Genomic DNA, 16,991 nt, shown 5'->3' with positions numbered 1-16,991 from the left:
TGAGGCAAACGTTTGTCAATTCTGCCTCTTAAGGTTTGGAGTGATCTTGTGTATCCAGAAATCAAGGGTTTCATGCTATTAATATTTTTATTGTCTAAAGGAATGCCCCCATATAGTGATTTGTGGCCACAAAACTGCCATAACTACCACACTCTCAACTGGAGCATATAACTAAGACATGGAAGAACAGCTGGCCGATTGCACCTGCATTTCTGCATCTGCAACTAACAACTGGTCCAAATGGGAGGCCACACCCATAAGGTAGAGGTGTGGGGAGAAACTGGCCGACTGCTGAGTGTGCTATAATATAGTAGAACCCCCTCTATGCTGTTAAATGAAAAGCAGAGATTAGACACAGGAAAGCAAAAATGTCCAACTTCCTCTATTAACAACCTCAGGGTTTATACCAGATCTGGCAATAAATTATCAAGTAAGATAAGATTCTATTGTATGCAAGGATAAGATACCCTGAGATTCTCAAAGAAAGTTAAAACACATTTAAATAAAGTCAAAATCCTTCCCTAATCCTAGAGCAACTATTTTTCTTTTTGCCAATGTGGACTATTTCATACCCTTATCAAAGGCATACCAGAGCAACACACGGTCTAATTCCAGTTTTCCGTGTTTTACAACATGGGCACCTTTTGCTGCAGGAGAGGAGGGAAGGAAGTCCATGACGCTCTCTGGAGGCTCCATGGAAGCCTGTTTTTGCTCTTCATCAAAACCTTCTGAAAACAAGGGCTCTTTCCCGTCTTTATCATGAAGGTAGAACTTCGGTTCTTGAAAGCCTCTTGCTGCCTTCTTTCCCGGCATTTCTCGCCTCCCATCAGTCACAGGACAGATTGCCTCCACAAGCCATCATTAACCTGCCAATTCTGCCTCCAAACAAGGAGGACAAGAGCTCACTAATTTGAAGATCAAAAAGCCACTTGTCCATTATATAATTGGAATGAAAGGCAAAATGTTGCCGTTCTGAAGAGCCCAGTAATTACTAGCTGTTAATTGCTCTCTCGTGGTGGCTCACTTGTAATTAAAAAGAACAGCTCGTTGCAGGCCGATAAGCAATGGTGGAGACTAGTGGTTTAATCAACAAAGCAGAAAAATTTGTTTCTGCCACGGCCAACAACAGCTTGAGAAATCTTCAGATGTCCAATTGAGATTAAAAACTGTCTATTTAGTGCAGTCAGATTTTATTTTAACCAAGGAAATGACTATTTGAAGTCTTCCAACGTGAGTGTCTCTGCCACATCCCCGCTGGTGCCGTGGGGACTAATCACGGGCTGGGGTTGTGATCACTCAAGTAAAGAAATGTAGCGACTTTCCTCTTGACTTCATCATTCTTGGGTAATTGGCCTGTCTGAGGTGAGTACTCTTTTTTTTTTTCTTTTTAAAGAAAGCGCTTTAAAGTATGGAAGGCCCACAGACTATGCATTTAATTACTGTTCATATTTCATGCAGTCAAACTGAATTTCATTTAAAAAGAAAATGATTTACCCATCTTAAAAAAGCCTTATATGCTCTGCCCTGCTTTTTTCTTTCAGGGGTTATATATTTACATGCCCCCCAAAAATGTATTTAGGGCATCAAAGTTAATTCTGTAAGCTGCTTCTCTGTCATTTCCTCTTTCATCTAATAGCCACAAATGACAGCTATCCTTAGGAGGGGTGGCTGGATACTCCCTGGAAAAATAATACTACATTTAGTTAAGAAGGTTCCCAGGTTAAGCGGGATTACTTGGTCCCAGTTTGGCTCGCATTTCTCCGATTGTGAACGGTGTGTGTGCCCACCCCCATGCCTCTTTTTTCTCCTCCTTCTTCCAGGTTGTGGTAGTTGGAAAGCCATTTGTTTTTAAAATTTGCATGTGCTTCCACTTAACTGTTCCTCATATGGGTCTCAAGCTATGTTTAAGTCTAGTCTTTCATCAAGGAGGAAATAATTGCTGTCTTCACTAGTCATAAGAAACGCATCTCTTTGTTGTCTGGATTATATTAAAAATGGGCCTCAATCACAATGCCAGTGATACAAACTCTTGGTCAAATATCTACCATACAAATTGCGTAAGCGTTGGCACTAGTCATCCTGTACAAAATGGTTTATCACTCCAGCTCAAATGGTGCTTCTGAAAAGATCTGTCCCCTTGCCAGCCACTAAAGCAAACTTCTCTTTCTCCTACACTAATGATAGTCTTAAGATATAGCCTACAGGTAAATGAGTACGTTAATTCAAGGTAATGAAAAATTAACCTACTGTTAGCTTAATTTGATAGTCCCTATCTTCTCTTTGAAAACACTGCTGACGTCAGGCTGAAGGAGACTGGTACCCCCTACTTGCCTCCATGCCAACCTACTTAAAGTTATACAGGCCTCCCTCCTACTAGGGAACTCGCCAGTTGAGTCCTAAGCTAACTTTCCTGCATTAAGATGTCTGTTTTCAGGAAGAAGGAGGAAAGGAAAAGAGAAGCTTTACCGGGTTTTCTTTTACCTTTCTTTTCATTTATATCTGAGAACCAATGGCCTACCATTATGGAAAGGGTAGAGTCCAATCTTAGTTTAAATCCCAACTTTATTGTTTCTTAATGAGTAACCATGAGAAAGTTATTTGGCCTTTTAAATCTCAATTGAATCCATGGAGAAAATAACTCTTTTAAGGGACTGTTGCCAAAAATAAATGAAAGAATATTTTGAACATAATAGGTGTTTGGTAAATGATAGCTGTTCCTAAGGGATGTTGGATACTAGTAATATGATATGCATGCTAATTCAAGAAGGGTCCCTCCCCATGGAGTCCTCTGTATACTTTAAAATATGGCAGGAGGACCTGGAAAAGAGAACCCCAGAAGTGTTTTGTTGAGTATTCCCCATTTTCTCCCACTCCTACACTTCATCACTGTGTACATGCCATTAATTACTTCAACTACAGTAAAATCTGGCATGAGGGTGGGGTAGGACACAGTGAATCAATGAATGACCCAAAGAGGAATTGAAAAATTTCCTCAGGATGTTAATGAGCAAAAGAAGAGCACACACACACACACACACACAATTTCTCCTGACAACCCTTACCACACCTATCCATCCTATAAATAAGTTTAGTGCCTTATATACAATAAACCTGAGAGGAAGCCATTCATATGAGCAGCACCATCTTCTAATTTAAGAAAGCCGTGCAACTGGAAAAATAATGAAATCAAATTATTTTTTCCTAAAATATATATTCAAAAGTTGTTGCCTCTTTGATGTAACATTCCTTTCTGGCCTTTATTCTACTAGGACCTAATGTGTGGTCTTTTATGTCTCATTGATAATTAGGAAGCTTTTAAACCTATCACTGGAGCCAACGAAAAATTCAATGCCTTAGGTGAAGAATCTTAGTCTTATTTTTAGTTACAAACTAAACTTGGACCTATAGTGATCCTTCCTGTACACAACCATGGAGACATCAAGTGACAGAGTTGAAAGAGACTTAGAAGAGTCTTTTGCAAATATAGGCCTTTGAAAGTTACAAAATAAATACAAATAGTCACTAAGTTCTACACTTAGATAAACCTCAAAGAGAACAGCTACTAATATGCCTCAGGGCTTCTTCTTCCCCCAAAGGCTGAGTAGCAAAGGGTCACGGATATAAGAATAGAATTTGGTATTAGAAAGTGAATGGTCCGCTTGTCAGGAGCAGGCTCTACTACCAGCCCTGGCTTGACCCTGTGGATCCTCTCAACTCCCTGATGCGGTAATTGAAGCAGAGAAACCCTGAAGGCCCATCCAGCTTAAACAGTCTATTTTTCTATAACTACTTGTTTTTTAAAATCTTGTGGTAAAATATACATAAAATTTACCATTTTAACCATTCTTATGTGTACAATTTAATTGTAAACATTTTAAGTGTACATTGTGACATGTATAAGTGTACACTTTAAAGTGTACAATTAGGTACATTTACATGTGCAACCATCACCACCATTCATCTCCAGAACTTTTTCATCATTCCAAACTGAAACTCTGTACCCATTAAACAATAACTTATCATTTTCTTCTCCCCACAGCTCCTGGTAACCACTATTCTTTCTGTCTTGATGCATTTGCCTATTCTAGGTACCCCATATAAGTGGAATCATACTTTGTCCTTTGATGTCTGGCTTATTTCACTTAGCGTATTGTTTCAAGGTACACCCATGCTGTAGCATGTGTCAAAATTCCATTCCTTTTTAAGGTTGAATAATATTCCACTGTATAGATAGACTACATTTTGTGTATCCATTCATCTGCTGATGGGCATTTAAGTTGTTTCTACCTTTTTAGCTATTACTAATAATGCTACTATGAACACTGGTGTACAACTATCTGTTTGAGTCCCTATGTTCAATGGCAACTTTTGAGATTCAGGAAGAGTCCAGGCAGACTTAAAAGGCTATTGACAGTAGCCTGTCGGCATCGGGCTCATGTGCCCTGGTTAGAAAGTCAAGAAGATAGATGCGACATCTCTTGACTCACTTTGTACCATACCAACTACCAGAAGCTGCTCAATAAAGGTCTTCTAATAACAGAAAGCAGACTCAGCCTCTTTGGATCCATTACACGTTAAGCCTAAATCCTCTTATAGGGTGTGGGCAACCTCCTGCCCGTGCATCGTGCTGGTTAAGGGCAAAAGCCAAACAATATGTTTATGCACTGGCTTTTCTGAACACTCATCTTCCTGTGTCTACTCACGACACCCAGACCAGCAGGCCCCGGATGACTGTAGCCAATTCTGATCACACTGAACTCCTGTGTTCACTTCATGATTGGGATGTGGAGGTGGCACTCTGTTTCCCTACTTCCTGTTTCTATTTTTCAGGCAGCACCTGTCACCAGCAGTCTTGACTTTGACAGTTTTCTTTTGAGTCTCTTTGCTTTTTTTCTCATACTTGTTCTAAGGTTTATCAGAGGAAACACTTGCCCTCCCAAGGATGGCCTCCACGCTGTGACAGATTAATCCAAGTGGACTGAACTTCCTTCAGACAGAGGACACTAATTATTATGAAGGCACTTAGAACACAATGCGAGCTGACATCTGACAGACCATTCCCTGCCAGCTCTGCATTGTCTTAATGTCAGACCCTGTCAGTTCCCAGCCTTAATTACATCCTGTTTACAAACATTAGGCCTGACTTCAGATGAAGCCTTAACAAAGGTTGACAAAGGTCAGGGTCACATCGCAAGGATGTTATCTGTCTGTACTCTCCTCCCGATAAACCAGAGGTAGAGGGCTGATTCGGGAGATAGCTTTCAGAGCAGAAAAATGAACTGTGGTCACTGAAATATCTAATCTCTGTGGACACATTTTCACCCAATCTGCTAAGTACTGTGGCAGGGAGAGGGGGCGAAATTTAGAGGGCCAACTTGGTGCTGCTTGTTATCTGAAATCCCCTGAGGGCAGACATGGCAAAGGTGTTGGGAAAAACCTTCAGCCGGAAGGCGGTAGTCACCCTTTGCCACTGATTCAAGAAAAACAAATTCAAGCTTTAAAAAATGAACCCCATTTAAAAGAGACCTGTGTCAAAGATAACAAGCAAATCTTAACGAGTATACATAACCTGATTTTTTTTCAATCATTATTTTTGAAATGTTTTTATGTTAGGGTCAAGTAGCAGATTTTTTCTTAAGCAAGGTACTCTTTAGATTCATTTTATATGCTAGATTTGTAGGTATCACATGAGACTTTCATTCAAAGCAATCAGACTTGATTATCTTTGAATGTTAATAGGTTACAACAGTAATTAATAGTATAACCTATTTTTGTTTGGTTGTTTGTTTTTTTAGGTTTGGGCCTTAGTGGTCATCTGCCAATCTTTGTATTTTACAAATAGGAAGAGAGAAGGTTGAATTATGTAACATAACTAGATCTTACAGCACACTGGTGGCAAGGCCAACCCGGAACCAAAATCTCTCCCACATAGTCTGGGGTTCCTTGGAAGTAAACACTTTATTTGTAGAATTCTTATGGAGTCTGGCACCTAGTTACTAGACATCTGTTTAACAACTTATTGATTCTGCTCCTTCAGCCTTCTTTCCTAAAGATCTAAAGAACTCACAATTCTTTTCATCTTATAGGTTCCAACACATAAATTGTTTCAAATGTTCTTCTCTTTAAGATGTACTTCTTTAAGTCTTGAAATTCCCACCGTGCCCACAAAAACACTCAGTAGATCATTTACATAACTGCTTGGGCACCACTTGGTTCTTCCACATTATCAAGACTTCTGCTGTGCTACCTCCAGATCATTTTCTTATTGAGTCCAGTGAGTTGCAATCTGTTCAGCAGACTTGCTTCCTAAATGTACACCTTGTAGAAGTGAGTTTAGGTGTATCTCTAACAACTTTGTCATAATCGGTTTTTTAGGTCGACAGCATTTCAGAGAAATGGCCTCCTTTGGTGTCTAGTTCCTCCTTTATCAGCTACACTGCCGTGCCACACCACACACCCAATGCCACAGGGACTCACTTTCAGACCTACTGCTTAGCCCCTCTCCCAAGAAGCTCATCTGGCCCTAGAGTTCTTGCCACCAGTAAGTAACTCTGACGTTTTTTAGGCTTAGTCCTGACTCTTCAGCTCTTTTCTTCCTCATCTCTGTGAGAGGCCTCTGTTCAAACACAGTAAGTCTAAGAACAAATCATTTCCAGGGTCCCTCTCCCAATCCTCCCATCTTGAAAGAAGAAACATCATTTTCATGATCCCTAATTTTTAACCTTTGAGAGTCCTTTCTCGGCCCTACCTACTTCCCTGTAGTGAAGAACCAAGCAATTGTTCATTGCTTTGTCCAATGTGCCTGCCGCAGTACCTCAAACATAGTAGGCACTTAGTAATGCATGGATAAATGAGCAAAAAAATGAAAGGATTGGGCTACCCTGGTAGCGCAGTGGTTGAGAGTCCGCCTGCCGATGCAGGGGACACGGGTTCGTGCCCCGGTCCGGGAAGATCCCACATGCCGTGGAGCACCTGGGCCCGTGAGCCATGGCCGCTGAGCCTGCGCATCCAGAGCCTGTGCTCCGCAACGGGAGAGGCCACAACATGAGAGACCCATGTACGGAAAAAAAAAAAAAAAAAAAAAAAAAAAAAGGATCAATGTAGAAATGGACAAACTTGATAAAATCACTGAGTCTTTGATAATTTTTCCTTCACAGTATCCCACCTCTTCTTTTCCACTTCCTCTTTCACAACCATCTCCATTTTCCAGACTTCCTTCACCAGGGATCTGAATTACTACAAACCATTGTTGGTTCATCTGCCTTAGTTTCTCCACCGAACCCCTCCCAACTATGGCTGGGCACAGATAGTAGTGCTGTACAAAAACTGGTGCTTCACTCTTACCTAAAACACAGACCCCTTGCAACAATCCCGTCGAATAGTCTAATTTGTTATATAAAAATGTCAAGTAGCTCTAGGCCCAGGTCCAACTCCTGCCATGTGTGACTTATTCCGTTCCCCCAGGATGACAATGAAATGCTGTTTAACTATCCTTTGACTGCACTTCTCTGAACAGGTGTGTTCCCCATAACATTCTGTGGTCTAGACCAGATTTTCCAGCTTATGGGGGATTATGTCATTTGGGACTAAATCCAAGACTTGGCTTAAATAAAGATGTATTACTGCCTTGCTGCTCATGCGTTGACCATATTCACAGAGTGAAGGCAGATGAATCTGTCTGTCAAGTGTAATACGGAACTCTCTGGCGACAAACTTGACTTACGGGAGTAAAATTGAGGTTACAGTGAAGTTGAACTAAAATCCCTAGGTGTTATACTACTTTAACTTGCTTCATTCACTGTGATGAGCTACATAGTTCAGAAGGCGGTAGTTACTGCAGGCTGAAAAGTTGTGTCCTAAGATATTTCCACCATAGCGCTGTAAAGTTTGTGTTTGTTATGTCTGCCAGCTAGTGGCTGGAATGTCTAGTAGGAATTTCTCTCAATTAGCAAAGGGAATAAATGTGGGTTGGGGGCAGTGGGGAAGGAGGAGGGCCAAGGGGAAAATGAATGAAAGGATGAATTCTTTCCTGTAAAACCTTGAGGAAGTGTGATAAAGCTAGCCTTTTTGCATGCATTACATATACATTTTAGTGCTAAGTACAGTTTAAAGATGGACAATAATCATCTGTTATCCGGGTAACACTGACACATTAATGGTTCTATTTGTAAGTCTTAAGACAAGATCAATAATTGAGAGCTTTAAAAACATCAGGCACACCTGCAACTTCTTCCCACCACTGAAAAATAACTGCTTGCTCTTTTTTCAGACGGTTGTTTTACTTTCATTGCATTTGTAACGTCAGTCATATGCACAACTCACTCTCCCAACAGAATTGGGTTACAGCCAGTGGCTAGCGCCTCCGGAAATGCGAACCTAATATTTCGCAATAGCTCTACGAGGGTGTGCAACCACATGCTTTACTAACCCAAACAAGAAAATCTAATTTTAGAGGGAAAGGAGTTGAGAGGGTCAGAAGAAAACCATGTCACTAATCTAGTACATACCTTTATATTGGGGTGTATGCAAAAGTTCAGTGCTGAAGTGAACTCCCAAATTCCTAGTATGCTCACAATAAGCTGTTTAATTCAAGTGCAAGGAATCTTACCACAGGATTTCATAAGATGCAACTTTTCCAAACAGGGAAAGAGACACTGACACAACCAAAAATTCTACAGCTCTTAAGCAGAGAGTCGAAGAAAAGATATCACTTTACAAAATAAGTCAGTTTGCCAGGCTGATTCTGCCTTCTTTAGTGGTGGATGGTGAGGGGTGGAGTGACTAAGAGGGTTGGCGTGCAAGGAGACTGGAGCATAGGAAAGCAGAGGCTTTGAGGGTGCAAAATTAAACAGGACTTCGCAGGGCCCACTAACAAAAGAATCAGGGTGGCTGGAGAAGTAATTGTGCCCAAACTGACCCTAAAGCCTTGAATATCAAATCTTTCCTTCCATTCAGGTCTTTGGATCCAAAGCAAGATAACTTTTAATTTAAAACAATGTTAGATTTGATTGTCAAACTGTACTGCACACTGATAGGTCCAGGTGCAGTGCTCACTCTCCTCTTCTCAGCACCTTGAGTGATACCCAGCACACAGCAGACACCCAGTGATGTACATGGGATGGGCGAATCAGTGAGAGACTGAGATGGGAGCTTGAACGTCATCTTGGTGCCTCCGATGCATCATACTTTAAAGCAGTCCCTTTAAAGTACCTTAGAGCCAGTATATTTTTAAATCAATGGTTCCATAGGATACAATTCAACTCTGGAAATAAATAGAAATAAGGGATATAATTTTCTGCCTCTCTGCTGAGCAATCAAAAACATTTTTTAGTCCCAATAGACACAGTGATGGACAATTCTGCCTTAAAAAAAGGATAGAGTTGTTCACAGAAGCATCACCCACATCTCACAACTGGGAGGGCAGTTGCCTCCTGAGAATGATGGGAGGGAGCTCCAAGTAAAGCTTCTGCCCAAAAGATCCAACCTCCCCTTTTACTGCACCACAGTGGCAGCTCTCTCCTGTGGGAGGGTGGAGAGTATGGAGGACAAAGAAGGAGGGATCTGCTAGGGGATGGTGCCATAGGCCAGACCCTAAGGCACAATATTACTTTATGCTCCTGTAACAATCCCAACTCATTCACTCCGTTATATCTACCCAAGTTTCTGAGCAGCTGGGAGCTGGCCAACTCCCATAGGGCGGGCAGCCTAGGCAAATAACAACCGTCATTGATTGATACAAAGTAAATATTCAGTACAACCATATAAAGTAAATATTATTATCACCATTTTACAGAAGAAAAATGTAAGGCGAATCTATTTAGCAGGTGATGAAGTTTGGATAGGAACCTCAGTTTGTCTGACTCTAAAACATGAGATTTTTTTCCAGCACATCATTTTGCCTCCTGGATCCAATCCCCATGTAAGCTCATACTCCCGATGAGAATGTGATTATATAAAGAGGCACTCTCTTCCGTATTCAAACTAGGCATCATTTTTAGATAAAATCCTTTATACATATGGGTCTAATAATTTAAGCCCAAATTTGAAAAAACTGAAATATCACAAAGTAACAAACATCATAGAAGTCTCTCATTCCACCGTATACTACAGAAGGAACCCTCTTTGTAAGAATATCTTGCAAGCTTTACTTGCACTTGTGAAAATAAATATATTAGCATTACATAGCACTTTTCCACTGAAAGAGTTCAAAGCATTTTTCGAATACCAATTTGGTATTTGCTTGAGAAAATAAAAGCTGAAATATTATAGACAAACTCTAGGTGGCATCCCTTAAATAAAATTTATCTTTCTTCTTCCCAAAAAAAGGTAGGCATCCCAAAACACGTATTGACACTAAAACTATTAAAATAGAATTCCAAAATTCATGAAGTACAAAAAAATACCCTAGTATAGCTACTACCATTTGAGAACTGAATTTAGTGTTCAGCTTCTTAAAAAACAAGGTGAAGAGAAAAAAAAATCATTTATATATAATTCTCATTGTCCAATAAAAGAGGTTTCTGTGGATTGTTGTTTAAGAAACTGTAAATAAGACATCGGATATCTTCTACCGCTACTTTACAAAAAATACACAGATACTCTTCATGCGACATTACTTAAATTGACCCTCAAGAGAAGCTAAAGGAGAGTCATTTTTAAGAAAAGTAATTTGTTTCAGATGCAACTCTATTTTCCTTCTCCATAGATCATATCTAATCTTTATACCAATGAAGAGTACACTTGATTCCTTCCACCTCTTTTTCAAGATCAGTTACTTGTCTGTACATTTTTAGCAATAAAAATCCATCTTTTTTTTTTTTTTAAGGTAACACCTATGGACCATTTCGTGTTTAACCTAGCCCTGTGCTAAGCATGCAACTCTGGGCTGTTAAAGATCCCACCCTCAGTGTCAGAACCGCAAGTGGCAAGCCCGGGAGTCCAGCCTGGGTTAATCTGATTCCAGAATCGAGCTCTTAATCATCATACTACAAATCCTATTCTGTTTACCATAAGGGTATGTGACATTTTTATCTGTATTTCCAAAGTCAGGTAGATAAGAGCATCTTCCTGGGGAAATAATATTTTCCTTAGGTCAATTATTTAAGGTTAGGCTCACAGAGGAAATCTGGACACTAGTTGCTTTTGATCAAGTGAAGAATTTGAAACCATAACCCAAATGTATTTTTAAACCTCAGCAACAACAGATAATAAATACTGCAATATGTGGGGAAATGAACAGAGTCTATATGGAAGCATATAGGAAGTTATATGCTTCATAGAATAGGTAATAGGAACTTTCTCTTCAGGTCACCAATCAACTCAAAGTCAGTTAAAAGTAATGAATTGTCATCATGGATAATGTTCTAGATGAAATAAGTTAGTGGTCAAAGCAAACACCTAAAACACCATGGACCACACTACAGAAACCCAGAAGCAATTATCACTCATCATTGCCCTAGCAGGAAACTCCAGGGGGACCAAGGACTGAATGAGTAAAGGGACCACTATCACCTCTTAAATCTTGGGCCGACTGCTTCCAGATGAGCCATTTGGCATAGTCAGGAAATGGAGTTCTGAAATCTTGCCCAGATGTTGCATTTCAGCTAGAAATTATCAATAGTTGGGTTCATGATCCTTTATTTTCATGTATAACACAATAGATTTTTCCAAACATGGTAATTTTGCTACCACTTTTAAGCAGATTGTGTCTTTGAATTTTTTGAAGACTTACCCAATATGTACCGAAGCATGTAGACATTTGAAATCGTGAGAGAAGAAAAGAAAGATATTGGTAGCTTGTCCAAGGACAGTTATCCAGGAGAGGGAGTGTCCTTTAGGGCTTATACAAATAGACCCTTTCTCTCTCTTCAAATCAGCCTAAAACACTCTCTGAACACCAACAAAGTTTTTCAATACTCTATTAAATGAAAACTCTAGAGTTACTGCTATTTTCAAAACATTACAGTAGAAGAATCCCTAAAACACAGTTGATGGCAGCTGTTTCTCATAATGACATGCCTAAAATAACGAGAGCCCAATGTAAACCTGAAGATTTCCATCCATGGATTCAGTTAGGCTCTGTGGTAGGTACTAGGGATTCAACAAGAAAAAACACAGGAATAGCACTTGCCCTCAAGGAGTTTACAGTCCAACAGAGAAGTAAGACAGTGAACATCAAATCATGAATAACCTTCCAATTAAAAATAAAACAGCTGACAAATATAGATCTGGTGCCCTCCAGTTTAGTTTAAAGGAGGCTAGATTCCTGAAAGGTGGCTGAGTGAGGGGAGGGAAGCAACAAGATGTCAGTTATCCAAAAGCATTCCCGACAGAATGTTTTTTAAAGTAAAGTTTAGAAACATTTTTCCTGGGATTCTGTACCAAACCTCCAATTCTGGCAACTGGACTCATTGTTGATTCTGGTTACCAAACTGAAATGGCAACCAGCCCCCATAAGTTAAAAACCCTGGATATATAGATACACATGTACTATATGTTTTACTCTCTCCTCATTTTCTTTTCTTTGCCAACTTCACATTTTATAGACATCCTCATAGTGACTCCAGGAATGGCTCCATCTTAAACTTGGCAGCCAGAGTGACAAAGTCTTGACTTTTTTTCTGTTTCCTTTCTACAACTAATTTTTTAATTAAATAAATAATAACATTTCTCTCAGTGTAGAGTCAAGGCACATCTTAAAAAGAAAATTTGAAAAATGTTTGTCTACTTTTAAAAACAACTGCTATGATCTAGCCTGAACCTTAAAATCATAGAATCATATTATGTTGGACTTTGAATAAATCTTAGAATATGTCCCATCCAGCCTTTCATTTTACAAATGAGGGAAATGATAATGTCTACTGATTTATGAGGACCTCAGTCATTTAACTCTTGAGACATTGAATGTGCTATATATCAAAGCCCCATGAACTTTGACATCATTAGGCTGCCTGTAGCAAACTTTTTCAAAGATATTTGCTAAATATGTACAATGCAAAGATGAGTAACGGGGCTTCCCCGGTGGCACAGTGGTTGAGAGTCCGCCTGCCGATGCAGGGGACATGGGTTCGTGCCCCGGTCCGGGAAGATCCCACATGCCGCGGAGCGGCTGGGACCACGAGCCATGGCTGCTGAGCCTGCACGTCCAGAGCCTGTGCTCCACAACGGGACAGGCCACAAAGTGAGAGGCCCGCATACCTCACCCACCCCCCAAAAAAAGATGAGTAAGATCAGAGTTGCTGATATTAAGAAGCTCTGTTCCTTGGCTTAAGGATCCAAAGGGTCACCTGCAGGTTAGGGCACCATCTATAACATGTCAGGCAGGACCCTAGATCGCCCTCTGGGTTGTATGTGAACTTCATAAGAAGTTTACAACTATGTTCAGCCCATTATGATATTATGATAGACTGAGCACCCATCTACTGAGTTTTGGGGCCAAAACTACTGCTCCAAAGTACAGTGGTCAATGTGTGTTAAATTAACCCAGAAAAGTAAATCAGATCTTTCTGGCATCTCCAGGCATCTTAGTCCTGGACATTCAGAGAGTACATGTGACCACACAGATGCGAATGTAGGAGAAAAAGGTATGGTATCAGGATAAAGTATAGACGTGGTTAGTATAAACCATTGTGGCAGAAGAAATATAAAAAGGAAGTGTGGGTTATGTAATCAGTCTTCTTCTGATGTGTGTGATAATTGCCTAGCATTTGGCCAGATTTTATAAGTAGTCCTCTGAAAGAGTGCATATTTTTAGTAATTAAAGTACACAAATGACCCCACACCTTTACACACTTGTAAAGACCCAGCATTTCATGCCAGATCCAGCACTTGAAGATTTAAAAGGAGAAAACCCTGATTAACTGTATTCACAAGACTTTCCTAACATAACAGATGTCAGGAGACAAGTATGACATCATATTATAGATAATTTTTTAATGGTCATCACTTTGAAAAATTGAAATTGAGATCAACCTAACTGAGCTCTTTTATCTTTTTTTATAAAAAATTAACAAAGAAAATTTGATGATGAATGTACTAAGTGGAAAGGCATCCAAAACCAATTTGCCCTTCCAGACAGTCCCAGACTACACAATCACCTGGGCGCTGGGGTCCTGGGAACTGACTCTACCCTCTAAAGAGAGGCCTCTTCCTTCTCCATATTTTACAACCTGGTTCTGCTGGCTAGGGGAAAAAATAATCCTCAAGAAGGACTGGTGCATTGCAATGGCATTCCAGAGGAACTTCACCATCAAAACTCACCATTGTAGGTTTTTTGTTTTTTGGGTTTTTTTGTGGAAGGGAGATGATCTCCCTCTAGAAAGAAGGGAGAACCAGGCTTAATTTGCCCTTTTTGCAAGTCAGAAACTAAGTTCTGTATTGCAGATTTGTGGAATGTAAGACCAGACACTTGCAGATAGCACATTGGTCTAAGTACTTAGGCATTAACTTGGAAGCATGAAGGGCCCTTGTATACCCACTTCCTAGCATCTTTAGTGTGCTATCTATACAGTGTAGAAAATATTCCAACCAGAATCCTTAAGAAGGGTTGTCAGATTAGCAAATAAAAATTTAGGGCCCCCAGTTAAATTTGAATCTGAAATAAACAACAAATATAATTTGAGTACAAGTATGTCCCAGATATCACATGAAGATATACCTATGATAAATAGATATAGATATAGATATATACCCAGTTTCTCTGAAATTCAAATTTAACTGGGTATCCTGTATTTTATTTGGTAATCGTATCCCTGAAGCTATCAATGAAGAATTTCTCTCAGAGCTAAATATTAGCCCAGGTGGAAGGGAATATGGGGAAAGTGAATTCTGAGCTTTTTAATGTGTCCAGGGTCCTGCAGATTGCACTGTGCTTACTTTACAACTTCTCTGTGAGGTAGGACCAAAGTCCTTAATCCCTACTTTTTGAGTGTAGACTCTGAATTAAAGAATTGCACAAGGTTACAAAGCAAAGTAGAAGAGCTGGGATTCAAATTAAGATCCTCTGGCATTTTGTAGGGGGCTCTGTCAATCACTACACTAAACAAACATCAGAGAAGGAAGAATTTAAGAAACTGGCTGGAAAGCATTGCTTTAGCAAGCAAAAATACCTGGCGCAAGCATGGACACTCTCTTCTGTTTTCACGCCTAAGTAAGCAATCATCTGTCTGTGTTCTTTACAGGCTGAGAGTGGCCATTAAGAAATGAAAGCGAGTTTAGATTTCACCGGCATGTTTGGATTGGACGACATTTTGCATTTCAAGAAACCAAGGTCAGCTCAACCTTTTTAGCACTGAGACCCAGATACCACCATGATTTAAGCAAACAACTACCCTGGTGAATTTAAGAGTAAGTGATGGAATAACTGTTCACTGCCTCCCATGCTTTAATTTGCCAAGACTATCTTTACCTCTAAATCTATTAAGGAGAGCTCTATTTCACTCTGCAAAATACTAGCAATTTCTGAAATGAGGTAGAATTTATCCTTGTGAATACACTTAGGGAATAAAAACTGTGTAACATCAGTAAAAGGTAACCTTCCCAACGTTAGCTGCCTTGAAGCATGCGCCTTATTTTCTAACTCCAAGCAAAGCTATGGTTAGAAGAACTTTTATGTTAGAAAACTATAGAATACTGAACCTCATACTTCTTGTTAAAAAAAAAAAAGACATAGCGTGGGATTAACCTACCACTGCTAAGACATTCCAAATTCAAATCTTTCTCCATTCTACCACAAAATAAAATGCTCAGCTATATTTACCACGTCAAAAGAAATTAGTTGAGTTTCTAATATCACAGAACCAAACTAATAGTTCTCACGTGGATATTCATGTTTAGAAGCCATGCAAGGAGTAACAATTGCCTATGACAACTGTCTGTGAAGAATATTGTCAGAAATTCCAAACTGCCCCAGAGGTGTGGCAAGAAAGTCCAGAGATTATTATTGGGTAATGACATTGGAAATAAAAAAGTATATAGTATTACAGTATTGAGCTATTAGAGCAGGGAATCAATTCAAGGAGACAAGCAAAATTTATATACTTTATTGATTTTAAATTTTACATGCTCTGCTATATGAGTAAATCTTTTGTAGTAATTCTAAAGCTTTGAAACATTGTAAATAACAGGGACTGTAGGGGGTTCAGGGCAACCATTTTTTCATACCAAAAGTATATAGCCTTTAATGCATATTAGAAGAAATTGGGGTAATAAAATACCTTAAAGCTAACTTAAGTCAGGGCTGGTGTGGTTTTTTCTGGTCTCCAAAGAACGAGCATGTATCAGGTAGTGAAATAATGCCAGGTAGCATTGTACTTAAGGAAAAGCATAATTAAATTGATCCTATTGTATTACACAAATCCAAAATATCCTGTGTAAACTCAGAAACAGGTGGCTCTTTGTAGAAATGTGGCTGGCTGTTAACCAATGGAAGTAAAGTTTTCTCACACAAAAACAAATACACAGGAGGAAAACACTGAAACAATGGTTGACTCAGGATCCCATAATCAAGAAGCAGATTGAATTTGAAATCACCCCTGCCTGTTCAGTGTACCTGAATCCAAAAGCCTCAATGCTGGGCACTGGGGGAGCCTGTTTCTAAGCAGGAATTTGAGTAAGCCAGTCAGGTTCCGAGAGCCTGTCACCTTTACCAAAAATCACTGCAGGCTGGGTAGTTTGTAAGTTTCCATCATACATGCAATATAGAAAATGACAGACATGAAGGGGTTGGGAGGAGTTTTATATTTTTACTGCAGTGAGCCTGACTGACGCTTAAGAAAACGTTTTGACACATTTAAGTGTGAGCAACAAATCTGTCCACTGATTCATAAGCCACATGTTTACTTAAAGAAGCCTGGCCCAATAAATAGGGATCAAAATCCCAAGTGCTTAAGTCCATAAAATTCCCGGAGGTGAACTAGCACCAACAGAATATATCTGACCTTCTTAAAATGAGTACAGCTTTTCAAAAATACATAACTTGCTCTCTTTTTTTG

The 16,991-nt window shown here is 39.6% G+C and overlaps 1 protein-coding gene across 1 annotated transcript in view; it reads right to left on the bottom strand.

Moving 5' to 3' along the window:
* LOC309805954 (histone-lysine N-methyltransferase MECOM-like) overlaps positions 1–16,991 on the bottom strand; it is a gene marked incomplete at its 3' end in the record, with an annotated part of 291,691 nt that overhangs the window by 133,901 nt on the left and 140,799 nt on the right. The gene's annotated exons all lie outside the window — the stretch shown is intronic.

Source organism: Mesoplodon mirus, assembly GCF_964341445.2.
Source record: "Mesoplodon mirus genome assembly, chromosome: 6".
Classification (NCBI taxonomy): domain Eukaryota; kingdom Metazoa; phylum Chordata; class Mammalia; order Artiodactyla; family Ziphiidae; genus Mesoplodon; species Mesoplodon mirus.
The sequence above is the reverse complement of the archived record's forward strand: the minus strand, read 5'-3'. Positions and strand labels throughout refer to the sequence as shown.